This window comes from Lissotriton vulgaris, chromosome 6 (genome assembly GCF_964263255.1).
Source record: "Lissotriton vulgaris chromosome 6, aLisVul1.2, whole genome shotgun sequence".
Taxonomy (NCBI): Eukaryota; Metazoa; Chordata; class Amphibia; order Caudata; family Salamandridae; genus Lissotriton; species Lissotriton vulgaris.
Genome location: NC_141694.1, coordinates 987,194,262 through 987,217,011, shown reverse-complemented (window position 1 = coordinate 987,217,011; position 22,750 = coordinate 987,194,262). Strand labels below are relative to the sequence as shown.

General features: G+C 43.9%; 1 protein-coding gene across 1 annotated transcript in view; it reads right to left on the bottom strand.

The window, feature by feature from the left end:
- The window catches only part of TMEM200A (transmembrane protein 200A), a 673,457-nt gene that overhangs the window by 189,163 nt on the left and 461,544 nt on the right, over positions 1-22,750 (bottom strand). The window contains exon 5 of the mRNA XM_086927022.1: positions 3,483-3,603. The gene's annotated coding sequence lies outside the window, so the exon portion shown is untranslated. The remainder of the gene's footprint in view (positions 1-3,482; positions 3,604-22,750) is intronic.

Sequence of the window (22,750 nt, the reverse complement as noted above, 5' to 3'; positions counted from 1 at the left end):
AAGCCCCTGTCTGCCCTGTCAACATATGGTTTCAGTCTGTTGACATGAAGTACCCTATAGGGGCTCCTGGGACTTCTATAGCGTGTGGTGAACTTATATTTCACTCCACACTCCTTCCACATTACAGTTAAGTAACTAGACATAAAGGTTACACCTCTGTCTGATACAACCTCCTTAGGGAAACCCACTCTTGAGAAAACTCCCAAGAGGGCTCTTGCCACAACAGGTGCTGTAGTGGTCCTAAGGGGTATAGCTTCTGGGTACCTGGAGGCATTATCCACTACCACCAGGATAAACCTGTGCCCAGAGACTGTCTGGGGATCCATTGGTCCAACAATATCAATTCCCACTCTTTCAAAAGGAACCCCCACACCAGGTAGTGGCATAAGGGGGGCCATTGTAGTGCCAGCTGCTTTGCCACTGGCTTGGCAGGTTACACAAGAGCGACAAAACTCATTTGTGTCTTCTGACATGTGGGGCCAGTGAAAGTGAGGGACTAACCTGTCCCAAGTTTTATTCTGGCCAAGATGTCCTGCAAGAGCAATATCTAAGGTACCATATACAGGGGCTCACAGGGGTGACCCAGTAACCAATCTGGTATGTACCTAAAGTACATGGTATCAATTTAGAGATAGTACAGCTAGGCTGTGGGCCTGTAGTAGGGCCACAGCCATACTAAAGTAAAAAAAACAGTGAAACACAGCAAAAAGTGGCGTAACCATAGGAAGCAGACCCTACTCTCCTACAACCTCTATGGGAAACTCATGAGGAAACTGTTTTTTTCCCAAACATGACTGTTGTACTTCCTGCAGAATGCTTTTTCACAGGGTAAACCCGCTTCACAATTCCTAAAATTAGTATGATCCTATTTTTATTTGTAGGGGTGCATTATAATTAGGGCTCCCGGTTTTATGGTATTTATTTTTTAGGCATTTCCGTCTGTATTCATCCATTTTTTTGTGCTAATTTTATCATATATATTTTGGGTTTTGAGAAGAAGTGAATCTGAAATGAGTATATTTCCACATTATTTGTCTTATAAATATGCACTCATGCCAGAAGGACTGACCGTGTTAAGTGATATAAATACTTTCAGATGATAAAATATGCACAACCTTGATATTAAAATGTGCATGTTTTCCAATACGAGCATATATATTGCTGTTTAAGGCTCTTGACTAAAATTCTTTTATTGTTTTAACCCTCTTACTTTTAGATCGACAGAGCTGTTGGCCTGGTAGTCATGATTGACAGCATTTAGAATCGCTCAAAAAATAACCCAATTTCCGATTTTATACACATTTTAAAATAAATACAGACAGGAAAATAAATGGTTTTCTGTCTGTGTTTATCTGTAAAAATCAGTAAAAACAGAAAACAGGGAGCCCTAATTATAATCAGAAATGTAGAACGCATCCACATATAATCTTTTGTAGTGTTAACCTAAGTGTTAGGATCTTGTAATGTAATAACATAAATGTGACGTGTAAGGCCAATATGTAGAAATACGTGAATAATTAATGTGGAAAATCAAATGTAACCAGCAGAAAATGTTACATGAAAGTCTTGTGTTGTGCAACTGACAACTGTGTATTATTAAATATGTTTATTAATCATGTTGTTTTATATGTAGATATGAATAATAACTGAATGTGTCTTAAATCCTATACAATTTTGTCAACCTCATGTTCCATTTCTCTTATGTTAGCTGAATTATGTGGGCCTGAAATGCATTTTCCCTGAAAGCTCTCGCATTAGAATTAATAGTTTGAATTTGCATGTTGGATTCTGCTCTTTCGCACGTATGTTTTGCAGATGGAAGAAACACCCTTGTTAGTTAGAATAATGCCTTTGTTTTATAAGTTAGGCAAGGAGAGAAGAGGATACATTGGGTGTTAATGTTGATAAGGGGAACTGTTGTATTTTCTGACAGAGAAGGCCTGGGAATCAAGGTCATCTTGTTACTGTTCTGGAGCATCGCCATCCTGTGGAAAGCTACCTATGAGAATGTGGTTTGATTGGATGGCGTGACACGAAAGGAATCCTGGGAAGACACCTGTGATGTTAGAACATTGCAAGTAGGGAAAGAGCTCCACTTCTTCTCTGCCTTTGGAGAGAGATCATCTTAGAGCAAGCTCTGTCTACCTGACCCATTGAAGTGGAGAGACTCTTAAGGAAGACTCTGCAGGCTGACATCTTAACCTATCTTGCCCTGAAGACTGCTTAGGTAGGAATGTCACGTTAGTGCTAGTGTAGGGACAATTAAATGCTTTATTTTCATCAACCCTCTATGCAGGGGAACTTGGAGTCATGTTTTCAGATTTTCTGCATCCTATTTCTTGAATTAATTGTCTTGTGCAGGTTGTACCACCTCAACCTTATTCACAGATTTGGCTTTATGTTAGTCCCAATGTATTCCTTCACCCTCCTCTTGAGGTGTCTGTATGTTCAGTTATTTTTGGCTTTGTAATAAATCAACTAACCTTACTCAGTAGTCTGTGGTTACTATGAGTCTAGGGAAACTGTGATTGAATTGATTGACATTGTTAAAGATTTCTCTTGCCTCCACGTTTTCATGCTGAGAAAACGTACCATCGGCTTGAGGTTCTAGACCAGATGTAGAACATACAGGGCCAGGCTCCATCAGTACCGTCAACAAATGATTTCTCCTTTTTGTGATAATCAAAATCTGCCATTCAATAGAATGCATTTCAACCGGGTGCTATCATGTATATTGGTCCCCAGATGGCTGTCAGCACTTTCTGGTTGAGGTGCTGACAATCAATCAGATCTCACCATGAGATCTGTGCTTAGGCTTCACCTAGTTATCCGCATTTGCGTTCCCCTAAATTTCTCAACAACTGCTGACCGGAATTACACCAAATAAATTAAAGCAGGAAAAAAAACGAAATCTACCTTCCCGCCAAGTTTTGTGTAATTCCGTCCAGGGTTTTGGGCTGTAGTTGTGTTCAATGCTCCTATGGGAATTAACATGTGATATTGTATTTTTTTCAACTCCTGCTTGACAGATCACCCGAAACTTGACAAGCACAACAAGTCTCACTATGGCACTTATTTTGGACAATTTTATCAAGATTCATCAAACAACGCCAAAGATATAGGCAAGTAAAACAATGTTTATTTCATTGAAACATGGTTCTAACTGTACCTACCTACTAGTAACCACCAGCAGGTTATAAAACAAATATTAAATATATATATATATATATATATATATATATATATATATATATATATATATATATATATATATATATATATACACACACACACCAAAAGAATAATCAGCATGAGGAAATTAATTAAAATAGGACTCACCCTCCCTCCCAAAAAGTCTGCCCACAACAAAAATCTGAACATTTGTTAACATTTTTCATGTTTCGTGAGTGCACCAGAAGAATCATATTTAAGAGGTGTCCACATCTACAGCCCACAAAAGAATGTTGAGTGTAACTTCTTACCTTCTTCCTTGCCAGCAGCATTGAAATCTTTACACTTGCTTCCCACGAATGCATGCAGGTGGATTGGGAGCGAATTTGGATGGTGACAATTTTGTATCTGTAATCACTTGGTTGATATAACCTGAAAGTGTACAAAATGGATGATGAGTAAATGTGAGGACAAAATCTATTAGGAATCAAATGAAAATTACTTTTAATTTGTATTATAATAAGATGGCAATGTTTAAATCTGCTGAAAATATTTTAACTGTTTTTCTAGTGGTGCTCTACCATATCCCTAACTTTACATCATCAAGGTAAGTAAATACAGGTAAGTTTAAGTATGTATGGGTAAGCACAGGTGTTTGATTCTCAACTCCTCCTTAAAAGTGGGAGGAACCTTCAATGATGCCATAAATGTGGAATAGGATAGATGGGTTCACAAAAGATGCCAGGCACTTCAACTGCTGCTCTAACTCAAATTTGTCAGGGCAATAGGTTTAATGAATACCTGGTACAACTAAAGCAGGACATCATTTTTTCTATTCGGTTCACATATATTCTAGATTCTACTATTTCTTTGGTTACTTGTCAGAATATCATTGATACAAATATTGTCTGCATCTAACATTAATATTATCACTCAAATATTGTTGACCAAAATATCACACAAAGATTTCCTGGCTAGGGGGATATCTTGCCAGTTTAGTCTATTAGCAAAGCAAACAATTGTTACTTTCAATAAAATTTAGTGATGGTTGATGTCCATATGGTTTTGTCAGAAGCATACAAAGCAGTCATGAAGAGACAGACAATGCTGGGGTTACTAATATACAATTTAGCAGACTAGGAGACTTAGAGGTTTACAAGAGGCAATATCAGGACTGAACATGACAACCCAAATGGGTTGCACCTCAATCATCCACGCACCGTAGACAAGATGTGTTTGGAATATAAAGAATTAGTAGCAACTACCACCAAACATTATCTTAGCATATGATGATTGATTGAACTCTGCCTCCGGTTCCGGAGCTAAAATTGCTGCTAACCTTGTTCTGCTGCTACTTCTGCACTGATTGTTTGTTTTAATCGTTTTAGGTCACCTGATAGTGTATTTTACCAGTGGGACACTCTACTTTCAACTGGTGAAGTTTTTATGTTCTTTGTAAACCTGCACTTTAACTAGATCTCGCGACCTACGGTATCTATCTGTCAGAGCGGATTCGCTCCTTCGGTCAGCATTCTAGGCTGGCCGAACAGCGGACGTGCGAAGCGGGCGTGCCTATGGCGCGCCAAAGGCAAGCCCGTCTGCTCCCGTCAACGTCCCTGAGGCTGCCGGCGCCGGGCGGGCTACCAGCAAGATGTTTTTTGGGCCCCGCAGATGTTATAGCGACGCTTTACTTGCAGAGATTGGTGAGGAAGTGAGAAAGTGTCCCCGCTTACCTGTCTCTGCACTTACACAGATTATACCAATGAGCTGCGTGCAATGTGGCTGGCCATGTTTTGCTAAAGAAATTGAGCTACCCCCAGTGTAGCCGACCCGTGGCATTACTAGCCAGAGCAGCATTGCTCCTTCTCATGGCAACACACAACTGCGTGCCCTACTTCTTAATACCCGCTCCCTCAAAGCTCACGCCCTTAATGTATTCGATCTTTTAGTGGACAAATCCCCTGATTTTTTATTTTTAACGGAGACCTGGCTGAATGAGAGGTCAAATCCCATAATTGCCTCTGCTATCTCACCGGGCTATCTGATTCTTAGGAATGATCGTCAGAGCGGTATAGGGGGAGGCATTGCTATCATTTTTAAAAACCATTTTTCCTGTACAATTGTACCATCGGTCAATGTTGAGGGAGCAGAAGGTCTTGGTTTCCATCCGGTGGTATCCCCCATCAATCCCTGATGGACATCCTAATTTACAGACCTCCTGGCTCTGCTGCAAGGTTCTTAGCCTCAATTGGTTAGGCTGTATCTCCTTTTGTTATGAATCATAAACATTGCGTGATACTAGGGGATTTTAACATCCATATGGATAGCCCAGAAGACAGACTCCTCTAGATTTCGGGAGTCGCTGGTAGCGTTAGGACTGCTTCCTTACGTCCACTCTCCCACCCATGAGAAGGGTCATACTTTAGACCAGATCTTCTCCACAATCAAGCTTGATATGCACTTGAGGTTCCGTGACAATTGTGAGTGGTGTTTTCGACTCGCCCGAATATGATCGAGTCTGGTATCTATGAACCGCAAATGACGAGTTTAGTGGGTGTACGCGTTTTCGCTGTGCTAACCTAAACCGTTCGTCTGTTTCGTGGGTTTCTTTATCTGAACCCACGGGTTCCATTTTAGATACGGCATCCATTTTGTCTCTTGCCCTCAAGTAGCCAGCGAACGGACACTGTCCGCTTCGTGACCCTGGGATTCCCAAACTCTTGCGGAAGACAAGTGTTCCTTTGAGGGTGTCTTTATGACGAGGGGGATGACACTGCAAGGCAGATGGCCCCGCTCGAGGCTCATCTTGCCGTGCCGATCTATTGTCTCAGTTGTGCATTCATTAGGCACGTCTCCTTTGATCCCTGCAATCGTGTTTCTGATAGCACCCCTTACACTCTTTTCAATCTGTTCGCTACCCTCGTCTTCCTCTGCACCTGTTTTTGACTCTTCCTTGATTCGTTTACTGCCGGAATGGAATGCACTAATGGTGAGAAGATGTACTTTTACAGTTGGGAACCAGCAATGCCACTGTAATTATGTTCCGGGACCCTGAATACATGAAAGCGACCCCCTATGAAATTTACTGTGGGAACTGGGTTGTAACCTTTTGTTTGCCATGTTGTCGTATGACGAAAAACTGTATAAAAAGAAGCGATCCACAGATACAATTTGAAGCAGTCTCTCAGAACCTACACGTTGTGTACTTCTTGTGACTTCTGTGTTTCCCTGCAGTAAATAAACCTCGAATCTTGACGCCGAAGGAAGTGTCCCGTGTCTCTGTCATTTGTATGCTGGAACAGGTAACCCACGAAGGTTTCAGGTGTTGTCCCTGGCACCGCTGGGTCTTAGCAGAACCCAGTCCTTCAGTTGGCGCCCATTGTGGGGCGGCATCAGTGGTACCGGTCCAAAGCCCGACGATCGTGAGGAACTTCGTGTGAAATCTCCGAGGGAAGGTGCACCCCGCTTCATCGATCCTGTTGTTGAAACAAGTGGCCCGACGACTTTTCCCGCGAAGATCCCCGCCTCCTGACGGCTGCGACGGACTGCTGCCCTGACTGTCGACCTGTTTTGGCGCCTGGCGTAGACCTTGGTACAGCGAGACGATTGACGGGCCTTCCTGGTGACGCCATTGTTCTTTGAGTTAAGTATTTGTGGGTCACTCCCCAGAATCCTTAGTTGTTGTGGGTGCTTAGTTGTTTTATGGTTCCATTGCATTTGTGGTCCTTCGTATTTTGTTCTTAGTTGTTCTATTTGACGGCTGCAGTCGCCAAAAAACCGAGGGTTTTTGCATTTTGCGGGGACATTGTAAGTCCAATAACTCTTGAAGTTTGTGAAACTTGGCTAGTGTGCACGATGCCTGGCCGTAGTACTTTGTTTAGTTGCTTTAGAGGTTGTGGTGCGGATTCCCGATTGGAGGACTCATGTCCGATACCTCCAGTTGGAACTCCAATATATGAATTATATAGTCGACATGGTGTGGGTCCTATCACGTTCAATGATTGCTGGGTCCGTTACACTAAAGATGACGGTGTCCTTAGTTGGCCACCTCATGGTAGTTTTGAGACCCCGATTTTAGATAATCTTGAAGCTAAATTGTTCCAAAGAAAAGCAAGGCCGGCCATGTTTGATTCCTTTCGGTTATGGCGTAAAGAAGCCAAGCAAAAAGAAATCAAACAGCTTAAACGTAATAAGAGAGAAGGTATCGTTACAACAATGAGAAATGCAGAGCAGTTTCAGCGAGACAAAGAAGAGAAGGAAAAGGAAGTTTTTGATAGATTGCAACGTATGACTGTGGATAAATGTTATCTCGTTTTACCGACGGGTACTGATAAGAAGGGAGAGGAAGCAGTAGAGGATCCTTTGTTATCCTATCTATTGAAGTCACCACCTCCATATGCGCAAGATACCATGGCTCCTGTGGTTCCCCCTGCTCCTCAACCTGCTGTTCCGGCGGCTGTTAATCAGCCTGCCGCTGGTCCTGTTCCTGCAAATCCTTTTGTCCCTATTCCTCTACCTGCTACTATCCCTACTGCTCCACCGTCTATACCTTCTCAAGCTACTGTTCCTGCTACTTCCACTCATGTGGCTACTCCTACTACTTCTGCTCCTCCTGTATTTGGTTCTTCTATTGTTACTCCTTTACTTCTCTCCTCTTCACCGTCTATTCAGCGACGTATTCCAAATATCGTTGCCAATTTTTATTCTCCTCTTGGACCGATTCTTGGGTCTGCTGATTCTGATGCTCCCCAACGACGAAGTCAGCTTCCTGGTGGTAGAGAACGTGATACGCTATTTAAAATGGCGAAAAGTTGGATTAGATATCCCCTTAAGAATCCTCCACGTGTAGTTGTTGACACTTTCTCTCAATTCAATGAGCCAACACAAAGAATCGTGTTTGAAGAAATGTGCAAACTTTTACGCGATGAGATATCAGTTGATGCGGCAGATGATGTACTGGCCGCTTTAACTGAACTTTAGCTTCAGTTTTCGAGTGGTATGATTGTGGGTAGCAATGTTCGACGCGCTGTCGAGCATCTTCTATCTTTTCGTCCCACTGTGATGCCTCGTGCATTGTTTAAAGACGAACATGAGGAATGGATGTCGACGCCTGGTCAGTATCCCATGCGAGAAGTTCCACCAGTGTGGATGGCAGGTGATGCGCAGGCTAATCCTATTATTCTGCCACACTTCCAGAGAGTATGGATACACCTTCCATGGAAACGATCGGAAGTTTTGCAGGTTAAGCAAACTTTGCCTGACCCTCGCAAAAATCCTGCAGGGTACTATAAAGAATTGTCTCAATTAGTGGATGCAACGATAATGAATCTTGCCGACATCGATATGTTGTTCGGAAATGTCGTACCGCAACCGGTATGGGCGAAAATTCGTCAAGAAAATCATGTAGCCGAGTTAGGCGGTGATTGGGCTGCTCTTGTGGCGGCTGATGTACGACAAGTTGGTGGGGCTAAACCTGAACAGCTCATTACTGATCTTCCGCTAAGAATAATTACACTTATGAAGACACTTATGCCAGCAATGAAAGTTAACTGGGATAAACTGTCTGCCTGTAAGCAGAAGAAGGACGAGAGTGTCTCCGATTTCTTTACGAGATTTGAGGAGGCATTCATCGATCATAGTGGTCAGGATATGGGCACTGAGGGAGGTCAGAGATTGTTTGTGGATAAATTTGTATCGAATTTGTTGCCTGAACTTGGCAACAAATTGAAGAATTCAGAAAGTGCGTGGGCTGTTTCTACTCCTGCTCAGATATTGGCCACGGCCCAATATTATGAAAATAGAGAGAAGGAGGAAAATGATCGTGCAGATAAAAAGACGAAAGAACTTAAAACGAAAGTCCTGTTGCAACAAGCGTATCCTCCGCGCTCGAATCAAAACGATTCTCAACAGCGGAATACATCGCAATCGCAGCCCGCTAGGTCGCAATTGCAGAATGACTCTTCCTCGCAGAGACCTATGCTTGGGTACAATCAGTGTGCCTATTGTAGAGGTGAGGGTCATTTGAAATTTGATTGTCCGGTTTTGCGTGATCGGAATATTGGCAATTCATCTAGAGGAGGTCGTAGTGGTCCCCAACAGGCTTCACGAGGTAGAGGTCGTGGTGTTACACAGAATCAAAATGAGCGTCCTAATAATTCCTCTGATTCCAGTAATTGTTTTGATCAGCGTGGATCATCGTCAGGTAGATCCGCACAGTACAATGTGGACGATTACTATATCGACCAGGGTACGGATGACGGTAATTACTAGGACAGCCATAGACAAGGAGAGGGAGTAGTATCAGTTCCGGTTGATCAGAGAGGGCCTTACATCGCAGTCGCCACATCGGGCGTCGTTGAGCCTTTTCTGTTGGACACTGGTGCAGCGAAAAGTTCCATCATGTATTCGAAACTCCCTGGCGCACCTTTGTCTGGCTTAACAAATGTTTCCGTTGGATTCTCCGGCGCCCCTGTTAGCAATCCGGTTTCTAGCCCTTTGCCCCTTACAATTGGGCCCCGTGAGCTGAAAGCTCCTTTGATTTTGACTACTGGTTGTGGTGAAAATCTTTTGGGCCTGGATTTGCTGAAACGTTTGTATGCGACTTTGTATTGTTCTCCTGCGGGAGTAAAGCTTACATTGGGTGAGAGAGTGATCTCTCCTATGTACTTGTCCATTGATAAGCTTCCACCGGAATTGAGTTCTCTTCCTGCATCTCTGTGGGCAACAGGTCCCAATGACGTGGGCCTGCTTGACATCTCCCTTTATGTTGTCCAATTGAAATCGAATGTGCGGCTACCACGTATTCCCCAGTACCGGATCTCCCTTGATGGTGAACGTGCGTTGCTAGCGATCATCTATGACTTGATCGAGAAAGATGTTATCGAGGAGACTCGGGGTAACGTGTGTAATAGTCCTGTGTTACCTATTCTGAAACGCACTGATCCATCGAAACCTCCTGTTTATCGTTTTGTCATTGATTTACGGGAGGTGAACAAAATTGTGGTTCCTCAGTTCCCTGTGGTGCCTGACATTACGGCTTTACTGACTCTGATTCCAGCATCTGCTTCTTGGTTCTCAGTGATCGATCTAAAGAATGCTTTCTTTAGCGTTCCGATTGCTGAGGAAAGCATGGACCTATTCGGTTTCTCGTTAGGTGGTCGCAGCTTTAGGTTTAAACGCGCTCCTCAGGGCTATTGTGAGAGTCCATCAATATACAGCCAAGCCCTGAAGAGTCAACTTGATGCGTTTGTGTTACCGGCTGGCGCGGCCTTGATCCAATATGTCGATGACTTATTGGTGGCTGCGGACACACGAGAAATTTGCAAAACTGCTACGGTGTCTCTGTTGCAACATCTCTGTGACTCACATCACAAGGTGTCACCTTCTAAACTGCAATATTGTTGTCAAGAAGTAACCTATCTAGGTCACTTATTGTCAAAGGAGGGAAGAAGGTTGACCCCAGAGAGAATTGCAGCGATCGCTCGAATGACTGTGCCAACAACTCAGAGAGATGTGCGTGCCTTTCTAGGTATCACGTCATACTGCAGGCAATGGATTCCAAATTTTTCATTGCTAGCGAAACCATTGGTAGCCCTCACGTGCAAGGATGTTCCAACTCCTTTGCCATGGACGGAAGAATGTCAGAAAAGTTTTTCTGAACTGCGTGATGCGTTGTGTTCGGCCCCTGTGTTAGGTACTCCTGACTACAGTAAGCCGTTCACACTATACGTTCACGAGAGGGAAGGTTGTGCGTTGAGTGTTTTGACGCAGCAATTTGGTGGTAAGCAGCGTCCATGTGCATATTTTTCCTCGACCTTGGACCCAGTAGCTAGAGCATTGCCGAGTTGTCTGAGAGCAACAGCGGCAGCTGCGGTGTCCATCCGACAATCTGCAGGATTGGTCATGGATAATATGCTTACGGTGATGGTTCCGCATGCAGTTGACACTCTCTTGAATCGTACAAAAACCCAACACTTGACGAGCGCAAGGTTGTCTGGTTACGAGTTGACGCTTTTGGCAAGTCACGTTCAAATAAAGCGTTGTAATGTCCTGAACCCGGCGACGTTGTTGCCAATCAATATGGAATCAGACGAGGTATTACCACACGATTGTTATTTGCGAACTGAGGAAGAAACGAAGGGTCGTGTTGACCTAAAAAACACTCCATTGGAAGACCCCGATGGTACTTTGTATGTGGATGGTTCGTGTTTTAAGTTGCCGAATGGTGATGTGACGACTGCGTATGCTGTGGTAACGTTGAGTACGGTTGTGGAAACTGCGAGACTGAATCAGAATTCTGCTCAGGCGGCGGAGTTAATTGCACTGACAAGAGCGTGTGTTTTGTCGAAAGGGAAACGGGTGAATGTGTTTACCGGCAGCCAGTATGCTTTTGGTGTTGCCCATAGTTTTGGACGATTGTGGCGAGAGAGAGGTTTTATGACATCGCATGGTACGAAGATCCAGCACGGACAGCTTGTGAACGATCTTTTAGACGCACTCACATTGCCTAAGCAGGTGGCGATTATTAAATGCAGTGTGCACCGTAAGGTGACGGATGATGTTGGTCGTGGCAATGCGTTTGCTGATGAGATTGCTAAGGAGACTGCGAGAGACCTTGCAACTAGAATGTATGTGACGAGTTCGGTGAGGTGGCCTGCAGAAACTGGTATGTGTGAGGATACTGTCGAAAGTGTAAAAGCGATTCAGAATGAGGCCACTGAAACTGAAAAGACCAAGTGGAAGGAGAGCACAGGAAAGTTGGATGCGAATGGATGTTGGATTGATTTGTCGGAGAGTCAAAGATGGATGTTGCCGGATGCATATGTACTAGCTGTTGTGACCATGGCACACGGTTTGTCACATATTAGTGCGAAAGGTATCTGTAAGTTGTTGTCCCCTGTATGGAAGAATGATGGTATCGCTAAGTGTGCTGAGAGATTGGTCAAGAATTGCATGGTATGTATGATGTACAATCCTGGCAAGGGCACTCCTACACCCCCTGGCCATTTTGCTCCTCCTACATGTCCCTTTGAGGTAATACAACTGGACTTCATCCATATGGAGCGATGTAACAACCTGAAATACGTTTTAGTTGTGGTTTGCGCATTCTCCCGATGGATTGAAGCTTATCCTCTCAAAGACAATACTGCCCTGTCCACAGCGAAAGTCCTACTGAAGGAATACTTCCCTCGGTATGGAATGCCACGGATTGTATGGTCTGATAACGGAAGTGAGTTTGTGGGAAGTGTGATGAAGAGTGTGTGTAAGGGCCTTGGAATTACACAGAAAATCCACAGCGCCAACCATCCCCAGTCAGCAGGTTTGGTTGAGGGGTACAATGGTACTCTAAAATTAAAACTTGCAAAGATTCAGGCTACGACTGGTCCCTCGTGGCCCGATGCTTTGCCTTTAGCTCTTCTGTCAACCAGGGCGACTGTACACTCTCGAGTAGGGCTCAGCCCATATGAGATTGTGTTCGGCCGTCCTGCAAATATTTGGGGGGTTCCTAGACCCAGTGCATTCACAAGTCTTGAATATCCAATGTTAATCGATTACCTTCATGATCTGACTGCTAAACTGAGGTTAATTCATCAACAGGTTTTTGAAGCACTGCCGGCGCAGACGGAGGGTCCAGGCCAACAGCTCCAACCTGGAGATTGGGTGGTTACCAGAAACTTTGGCCGGAAGAGAAACCTTGAGCCAAGGTTTATTGGACCCTTCCAAGTGTTGCTCGCCACGAGAACCGCTGTTCGTTTGGAGGGACGTAAGCATTGGGTGCATGCCACCCACACCAAAAAGGTACCAATACCTTTACCAGCGGACTCGTGGGTGAGGACTGGCATTGCCGCATCTGAAACAGAAGTTTTGCCGAACTTTGTGCCGTTCAGTGACGCTCAGCCTGTGGGAGATACTTCAGTGCAGCCAGACAACCTTTCTAAACCTTTGACATTGGAGAATTCAAGATCTGAACTAACGTCTGACTGACAGGACTCTGTTCCACAATCCGACCCATTGTTTGAAGAGCAGACTCGTCCTGGAAGAAGCAGATATTTCCTTCGTTCCAATACTAGAGACTAATAAAGATTATTTTTGCTTTTCCTTTTGAAATTTACGTTACCCCCATTATCATTCTGAACATTTTTGAACAATTGTGGTTTTGTATCGAATTCGGAGTTCTTTTCCACATGTGTATTTTTCCACAGCTAGGAGATTTTGTATATATTGTTTGATTAAAAGAACCTTACATCCGGGTTGACCGTAGGGCCGTGCGGGTACTTCCTTCTGTTTAGTAGGTCCTGACACTAGGTCGGAGGCCGTTGATTCCTAGGAACTCCTGGGGATTGACCATTACTACACAGAACGAAGTGCGTCAAGAACGTTGCGGACGGTTTTAGGGGATGGCATTCTCAAAGTTGTCGGAAATGGAGAAGACTCAAGCACAAAGATTCGAATTGCATAGGGTTGTACGTACCAAATGTTTTATGTTTCAGGTATTCCTACTGTTCCTAACTGTTTCTTCGTTACTGGTGGGTGGAGTATACTATGCGATACAATCATTATTGCCTTCTGCTTCACCTACTCCTTCCTCTGAACCCAAACCTACTTCCACTGTTTCTCCTCATTCCTTTCACATCTTACCCCAACACGAGCAGGTTAGACGTGCGGAATTCATGAACAATTCCTTAATTCAGCTCCTTCATCAACATCAGTTGGTGATGAATACTACCAATTGTTGGGTGTGTGGGTTAATGCCACATACCACAGATAGGGGAATTCCGTACTTGGTCCTTCCTTATAGTTCCCAGGGTTCAGCTCGAGCATTCCAAACTATGTTTCGTAGCGCACTAGATTCCTACCCCCATCGAGAGCCACGCGCTGCAGATCATGGTCCTGGCCCGTACCACAAGCCTTTGGCAAGAGCGATTGCCGATTTAGATAGGGATATCTTTGACGCATCGCTTATCCCAGAGGAAGAGGTGCGAGCATGCAGAGATCTGAGTGAGGCTGAGTATAGCATGTCAGTGGGTGATCGGCAGCTTAAAAGCTCGTCTCCGATCTGGATAGTACCTCATCTTGGTAATTTCTGTCTGAAAGGCCTTGGCCGAAGCCCGCGAGCTCAGCTCGGGAGGAGTGCCTGTACCGAAACGTATGTTTTGCCGACGGCTTCTTCCCCTGTTCTTCTGACTGTCAAGGGTACATACTTTGTTTGCTATGACCGCGCATATACATGGTTGCCTCGTGACTTCTCAGGCACGTGTTATATTGCGAATTTGTTGCCGCCGACCTTTACTGTTGGGTCGGATTATCACAAGACCAGAGTTGTGAGAGACGTGATTAGCGAAGAGATATATTTGAGAAGTAACAACCTAGGCAATTTAACACAGTGAATTACCTTAAGATCAAAAGATATATAACAATGGACTACAGCTGCTTAAAAAACACGTTTTTATTAGTTAGTTAACACAGGTAAAAAAGGTTCATTATATGACATTAAAATAACAATAAAAAAATTCCATAGGGTACAATTGACAATCACAATTTAACACTTTATTGTGATTGTCAATTGTACCCTATGGAATTTTTTTATTGTTATTTTAATGTCATATAATGAACCTTTTTTACCTGTGTTAACTAACTAATAAAAACGTGTTTTTTAAGCAGCTGTAGTCCATTGTTATATATCTTTTGATCTTAAGGTAATTCACTGTGTTAAATTGCCTAGGTTGTTACTTCTCAAATATATTTTTTTTCCCTGACCTAGGAATTACGAAATTCATTTATTCAGGGGGTCCTTGTTATATATGCAAGTGATTAGCGAAGAGGACACTGCCGGTCAAGAAGCAGGAGACTTCTTTAAGGGTTTCTTGCCGTTTTGGGGACCTATGATTAATAGTAGGAACCTGAGACAATTGACTCGAGTGGTGGAATCGACCGCTAACATCACTGCAAGCGCCCTTGGTAATATTACAGCAGAGCTTCAGGCTGACGGGCTTATGACGTTACAAAATCGTATGGTTTTAGACGTTGTCCTTGCAGATAGAGGTGGAGTATGTAAGGTGATCCATTTGAGTTGTTGCATTTTCATTCCTGACAACGCTCCAACTGTCTATCAAGCCATCTCAAAGTTGCATAAGATCTCCGAGTCCATACACGTGGACGTAGGGGATTGGACGCTACTAGGGTGGTTTTGGGGCCTGATGTCGACGTGGGGTTGGAAAATTCTGATGATCATTGGGGTTGTTGTAGCATTTCTGTTCACGTGTTGTCTTTGTGTACAGTGTGGTCCTGCCTTATGTGGCCTCTGCGCTACAACGTGTATAAGACGGCCACCAGTTACCAAGGAAGCACTGATGGATAGGATGATGTTGCAGCAACATCTGGATGGTCTGATGAATATCGAAATCGATTCTGATTCTGACTAGTGCTTGCCTACATGAGGGCAAAAGGAGCGTCTGAGGTTCCGTGACAATTGTAAGTGGTGTTTTCGACTCGCCCGAATATGGTCGAGTCTGGTATCTATGAACCGCAAATGACGAGTTTAGTGGGTGTACGCGTTTTCGCTGTGCTAACCTAAACCGTTCGTCTGTTTCGTGGGTTTCTTCATCTGAACCCACGGGTTCCATTTTAGATACGGCATCCATTTTGTCTCTTGCCCTCAAGTAGCCAGCGAACGGACACTGTCCGCTTCGTGACCCTGGGATTCCCAAACTCTTGCGGAAGACAAGTGTTCCTTTGAGGGTGTCTTTATGACGAGGGGGATGACACTGCAAGGCAGATGGCCCCGCTCGAGGCTCATCTTGCCGTGCCGGTCTATTGTCTCAGTTGTGCATTCATTAGGCACGTCTCCTTTGATCCCTGCAATCGTGTTTCTGATAGCACCCCTTACACTCTTTTCAATCTGTTCGCTACCCTCGTCTTCCTCTGCACCTGTTTTTGACTCTTCCTTGATTCGTTTACTGCCGGAATGGAATGCACTAATGGTGAGAAGATGTACTTTTACAGTTGGGAACCAGCAATGCTACTGTAATTATGTTCCGGGACCCTGAATACATGAAAGCGACCCCCTATGAAATTTACTGTGGGAACTGGGTTGTAACCTTTTGTTTGCCATGTTGTCGTATGACGAAAAACTGTATAAAAAGAAGCGATCCACAGATACAATTTGAAGCAGTCTCTCAGAACCTACACGTTGTGTACTTCTTGTGACTTCTGTGTTTTCCTGCAGTAAATAAACCTCGAATCTTTGACGCCGAAGGAAGTGTCCCGTGTCTCTGTCATTTGTACGCCAGAACAGGTAACCCACGAAGGTTTCAGGTGTTGTCCCTGGCACCGCTGGGTCTTAGCAGAACCCAGTCCTTCACACTGTCTCTCCCCCTTGCATGGTCCGAACATTTTCTCCTGGACTTTGCAATTGATAGAGTTACTCCCCCCTCTAAGGCCTTCAGGAAGCACAGGTGCTATAACTCTAGACCTTTCCACTTAATTACCCCAGAAGCTCTCAGTAATGCCATTAACAAGCATCCAATCATTTTTGGTGGAAACTTAGAGGCTGATGCCGAGACCTTGGATACCTGGCTATGGCTTCCGGTTGAAGATCTCGCTCCCTCTGTCTCTCGCCTCAGGAAGAGTGATCGGCTCTCCACTCCTTGGTTTAACACTGCCCTTAGAGAAAGTAAGAAGTCATGTAAACACTTAGAGAGAATCTGGCGTAAGTTTTTTGATCCCAAAGACAAGCTGATCTATAAAGAGGCATTGAAAGCCTAATATATTCAAGTTACGGAGGCTAAGAAAACCTTCTACTGAGCCAGAATTGAGCTGGCTAGAAATAAAAGTAAGGAAATCTTTAAAATAGTTCGTGAATTCTCTTCACCCGCTGCCACAGTCAAGCCTTTTACCCAGTAGAAGGAATGGGTTGACCGAATGGCCATCCATTTCCATGACAAGATCAAAGATATCCAGGAGTCTTTCTTGACAACTTCCAAGGCATTTAGGGACAGTGATATGCCTGCCTTACTAAGCACACAAGATACAGTACCTTCCTTTGAGAAGTTCCCGAGGATCTCTCTAGAAAGGTCCTTAGACATTACGAAAGGCCTGAAATCCGGCTCCCCCACCGACCCTTGCCCTGCTGTCTTTTTTGCCAGGACCGCCGCAATTTTGAATCCGGCAGTCAACCGGGTTCTCAATCTTAGTTAGGGCTGGTCCCTGATAGGTGGAAAAAAGCAAAAATTCTCACCCTACTGAAAAAAGCTACACTGGACCCAGAGTTAGTCTCTAACTATAGGCCAATTTCCTTGCTCCCCTTTTTTTCCAAAGTTTTGGAAAAGGTGGTGAATATTGCAACTACGGCCTTTGTTGAGACACACTCACTACTACATCCGAGTCAGTCCGGTTTTAGGGCCAACTTTGGTACAGAGACGGCATTGTTGGAAGTCTCTGAGGCCATTAAGGAGGTGATTGATGGAGACAGCAGAGCCATACATATTTCAATTGTTGGATTTATTTGCGGCCTTTGACACTGTCCCCCATGACCGTCTCCTACAGCGATTACGGGGGTGTGGATTTGGGGGTACGGTGTTTAAGTGGTTTGTCTCCTTTTTAAAAGACTGCCAGCAAATAGTGTGGTCTCCTCCTTTTGCTGCCTCCATCCCTCCCCTAGAGGTGGGTGTACCTCAGGGCTCTAGTTTGAGCCCTACTCTTTTTAACATATACACGTCACCATTAGCAACTCTGGCGGAGGAATATGAAGCTAAAATTGTATCGTACGCGGACGATACGCAGCTGCTATTTAACTGCAAAAAGTATGCAGATTTCAATGGAGACAGAATTAACAGCTGCCTTGCAAAAGTGTTCTCCTGGCTCCGTTGTAACCAGCTTAAGTGCAACTCTGGGAAGTCGGAGATCATCTGCTTTGGCCACCACCCCAGAAATATCTGGCACAGCTGGTGGCCTGCCGACATGTCCCTTCCTTTGACATCAGTAAAATTAGTGAAAAACCTGGGGGTGAAGATGGATGAGGACCTTTCCATGAAGCCTAAGATCCAGTCAGTAGTCGGTACCTGTTTCGGCATGCTTAGGATGCTGAGGCAGTTTCTTCCTCTTCTACCTTTCCCGCACAGAAAAACGGTGGACCAGGCCTTAATAATATCCAGACTGGACTATGTGAACACACTTCACCTAGGGCTACCAGAGTATTTACTGGCCAGATTGCAGGTAGTCCAGAATCCAGAGGCCAGGGCAATTCTACGGCTTGGCCCCAGAGTGCGTTTGTCAAACCAATTGAAATCCTTGCACTGGCTTCCTGTCCGCAAGAGGATCCAATTTAAGCCCTTGGCTCTCACCTTTAAGGCTCTCCACGGCAATGGCGCTGGATACATTGTGAAGAGAATGCAGCTTCATCACCCCCCTCGTACTCTCAGGTCCTCAACTCTTCAATTAGCATGTATCCCTAGTCATTGGCGAGCTCGCATTGGGGGAAGTTCTTTCCAGGTGCAAGCCGCAAAACTGTGGAATGAGATGCCGCTGAAACTAAGGATGATGAAGGATTTCCTAGCATTTAGGAAATCACTTAAAACGTGGTTATTTCAGCTTTAAATGCCCTGATACTGTAGTTCAGCGATATTGAGTCATTATGCTAGTGCCGAGACACTCATCTGAGTAGCTGTGCGCTAATAAAACCCATATAACGTAACATACCATACAAAAAGGATCTATAAACAGGAGAATATGGCTGGTAGCCTGAATGTATGGCTAACTAAGCAGGATTCAGCAAATTAGTGGATAGGTCCAATCAAAGATCCAGAGAGACATTATTGAAGGATGAAGGAAGGAAAAGGGCTGCACCTCATGAATTCTAATAATGTCTTTATTCTTTCAGGGCCACAGCCAGTGACTCTGACCTAGGTTATTTTCTAGTGGATTTCTGTCTCCCAGGGACAGAGAGGAAATATTTCAAACTGGATGTAGACTTCTGAGAGAGGGAGACAATCGTATTCCCGAACAACTATATAAACAAGCTTAGGCAAAGCCATTAGGTCTTCCCTTATAAAGTGAGTGATAGGCTATTGGCTTTGCAATGCTTTTTTGTAAAACACTGATAAAGGTTAAAAAAAAATATTAACGCTATGTAACACTTAAGAATAATTCTGTGATTAATGTTCCTCGAGTTCGTTTGAGATTGGTTTTAAGCTGTGAATATTTCTCTTTTATATTATGATGCAGGCATTAAGGGAACCTACTCCTGGGCAGATTGTTGTAAAGGGATATGCAATGATCTCTACTCTGTACAGCCCTACCAAGTACAATGCATCAGGTTATGACTGATGCATTTCAGTGTGGTGGTCTGCATCAACGCACTGAAATGCATTAGTCATGCATTATAGCACCACAGGGACCATTCTGTGGAGCGCGCAAGTACTAGAGGAGGCTGTAATGCTTCAAAGTAGCATATGCAGCGTGCTGCCAACTGCGTGCTCTGTTCTCACAGAAATCGCCACCTCAATCTTAATTTAATAATTTTCCCTAGATTAAATTCATTTATGTTCCAAGCCGTTGGCCAAGGAAAGTAATTTTCCCAATTCAAGGCAGATGAAACAGGGCTGCCTTACCCAGCAGTGAGTGTATTACGTGGTCTTTGTTCAAGTGTAGGAACTTGTGATGGAAAAAAAATAATCTGGCCTAGCCCCTCACTTAAATCTGGGAGCGGCACCTGTGGTTGTTTTGCCAATTGTAATGCATCTGCCCACTGACCATGCAGGGCCTCAGGGGCGGACAGATCAGTGGCAGCACTTTTGTTTTATTCCCTCATCTTACCACGTATGACCAGCGGAGGAGGTCACGCTTACTGGAACTGACGCTGATAGGGCTGTGCTTTGTAAAGTCCTGACAGGGATTGGACTGGCTTCCTAAAAAGGCCCCATACCCAGGCAGATTACTGCCATCCAAGAAGGTGCCCAAGCGAGAATAAAAATAATCATTTTGGCCTCTGCCTTCACATATGTTGTGAGGGAGGGCATGTAGACCTGTGTCCCAGACGAGCAGCTGTGTGGTGGGCTAACCAAGCCATCCTGCTGTAGTCACTGCATTGCAATTCAGAGAGCGATGCTGCTCTGCAGGCAGGGATGTGAAGGACTGTCATCTGCACTGAGAATTGCGCGCTTGATATTGTTCCACCACCAGCAATGAGCACCACCATTGAGGGCAAAAGCTGGACAGCGGTGCCCCCCCCCCCCTCCCTCATTCTGGTGGAGGAAAGTCGCTCCCCTGCTGCCAGTGCAACAAAAGTGAAACAATGAAACAGTAACAGCAGGGGAGTGGTGCTCACTCCAACAGTTTACACTGCACAAGTAACTTTGGCCGTCCGTCATGCGCAGTGTAAACCTCCCCATTTAGCTGTCTCAGATAGCTGGGTGGCGAGCAGGCACAAGGCCTCCTGTGCCTGCTGGAGCTTGGAGGTAGCCTGCTCCAGTCAATCCTGGCACTGCTCTCATACTGCTCATCTGCAGCATGAGAGCAGCATTGTGATTTGCTGAAGCGGGTTGCCTGAGGCTCTTTGAGGTGCCTGCCATCGCACTGATGTCAGAGGAAAGAACAAAACACGGGTAAGTATATTTAGATTTTTTTTAAATCATCTTTATGCCCCCCACTGGGGTTGCCTCTCGGTCATCCGTTGCCCTTCCAGTGTTGAGGGTCACCGTCTGCCACTGAAGTTGAGTCCACACTCATGAGTTAGTGTGTATGCCAGCACTTGTGGTCAATCCTCAGTTAGTTAGCAGATAGTACTGTTTCTGTTAATAGTCAGCCTTCTGACAAACCAGTCATGTAATGAGCTATTTTGGAGTAATCCTGAATTGGGCTCCATATCGGGATGCTATTGTAGCAGTAGTATTTGGAGTAATGTTCCTTGAGTGTGCTTCATAAATATCTAGTGGGCTATACCTTAAGGCAGAAATTAGGGTTGCCACTTTTCCCAGGGACAAATTGTAAATTGCATTTATACAGCGTTACTGCTCCTGATGAGGCATCAAAGCGCCTTTCGGCAAGTATCACGCTTCTCTGGAACCCAAAAAGGATTCGTGGTGAGTTAGTATAGGTAAATATCATATTTATTCGAGCAATGGACATGTGAATTTGTTATTTGGGTTGAAAAGGAAAGTGGAGGGATAGAAGAGGGAAGGGTATAGAAAGTGTTTATTTGGAGATCATAGCAGCAGGAGCAGGTTAGGGATGGGCAGGGGGGGAAGAGTCACATGGAGGGGTTTAGAAAGGCTTGTTTGGGAGAACTGAATAGTAAAAAAGGTTTGAGATGATGCAACAGGAGGGAAGAGTCTAGAAAGGGTTATTTTGGGGATCATAGTAAGGCTAGAGTAGGAAAGAGTCTATAAAAGGTTATTTTGGGGATCATAGTCAGAGAGTGGAGGTGGAGGATTTATTGAGAGAGGTAGAGGGTCAAAATTGGGTAGTGCATTGGAGACAGTAGTAGTTTGAGGTTTGGGATGAGTCAGAGAGTTGATGTAGAGGATATAATGAGAGAGGTATTGGGTGAGATATAGGGTAGTTCATTGGAGATGCTAAATTAGGAGTAAAGTCAAAAATATAACGAAAAATAGGTACATGGAAGTTATGTATGCATAAGTAAGGTGATGTTTTGCTGTACTTTAAGCTAGTTTATTTTTTTTGTGTGTGTATATATATATATAGATATATATATGCATATATATATATATATCTATATATATATATATAGATATATATATATATATATATATAGATATATATATCCCAAAAGTGAAGCAATTGTAGATGAATAGTTATTATAAGATGTGCATGCATTGACCTATATACATGTTAAACAGAACAATGTAATCATAAGTAATATGTACATTTGTTAAGCAGAACTAATGAAAGCTATATATTTATTAACAATATTATTATACACATATCTAGGTATACATATATAGTCCAAATAACTGTTTATATGCACAAGGATATTCTGTATATTTATGTATATTTATGTTTGAGTATAGTGGTTATGTGGGGAAGAGCTAACTCTTGAGTAGTCTTCTGAACATAAGGTAGTTATTTGTGGATCTTATGTTTGGGGCTAAAGAGTTTCATAGTTTGACTGCTTAGAAAGAGAATGATGTGGCACCTATGTTTTTTCTTGAATGGTGGGATTTTGAGGTGAGGTGTCAACCTACAGTGCAGGTTCCTTTGCTGAATGTATTTGGTGATTTTATTCCTGATGAAGCTTAGCCCTGTTCCATGTATCAACCAATATCTGGTGACCCGACATGCACAATACTGGTGCGACTAGAGGAAATCCCCATTTTCAATTTAAGCAACACTCTATTAAATTCTGAAACTGAAAAACTTCTAACCAAAGGGCTTTCCTTCGTCCCTCACTGCACCATCAATAAATTCGAACTTTTCAAAGACCTGATGGCCTTTTTTAGGAAGGTAAGACTCCAAAACTTCTTTGAAAATGCTAATCAGGACATAGAAACTACAAACAACTTATCTGGCCTCAAACCAGTATCCACATTTTTACCAACATTGGAACAGGTAGCCCCAGAAATAG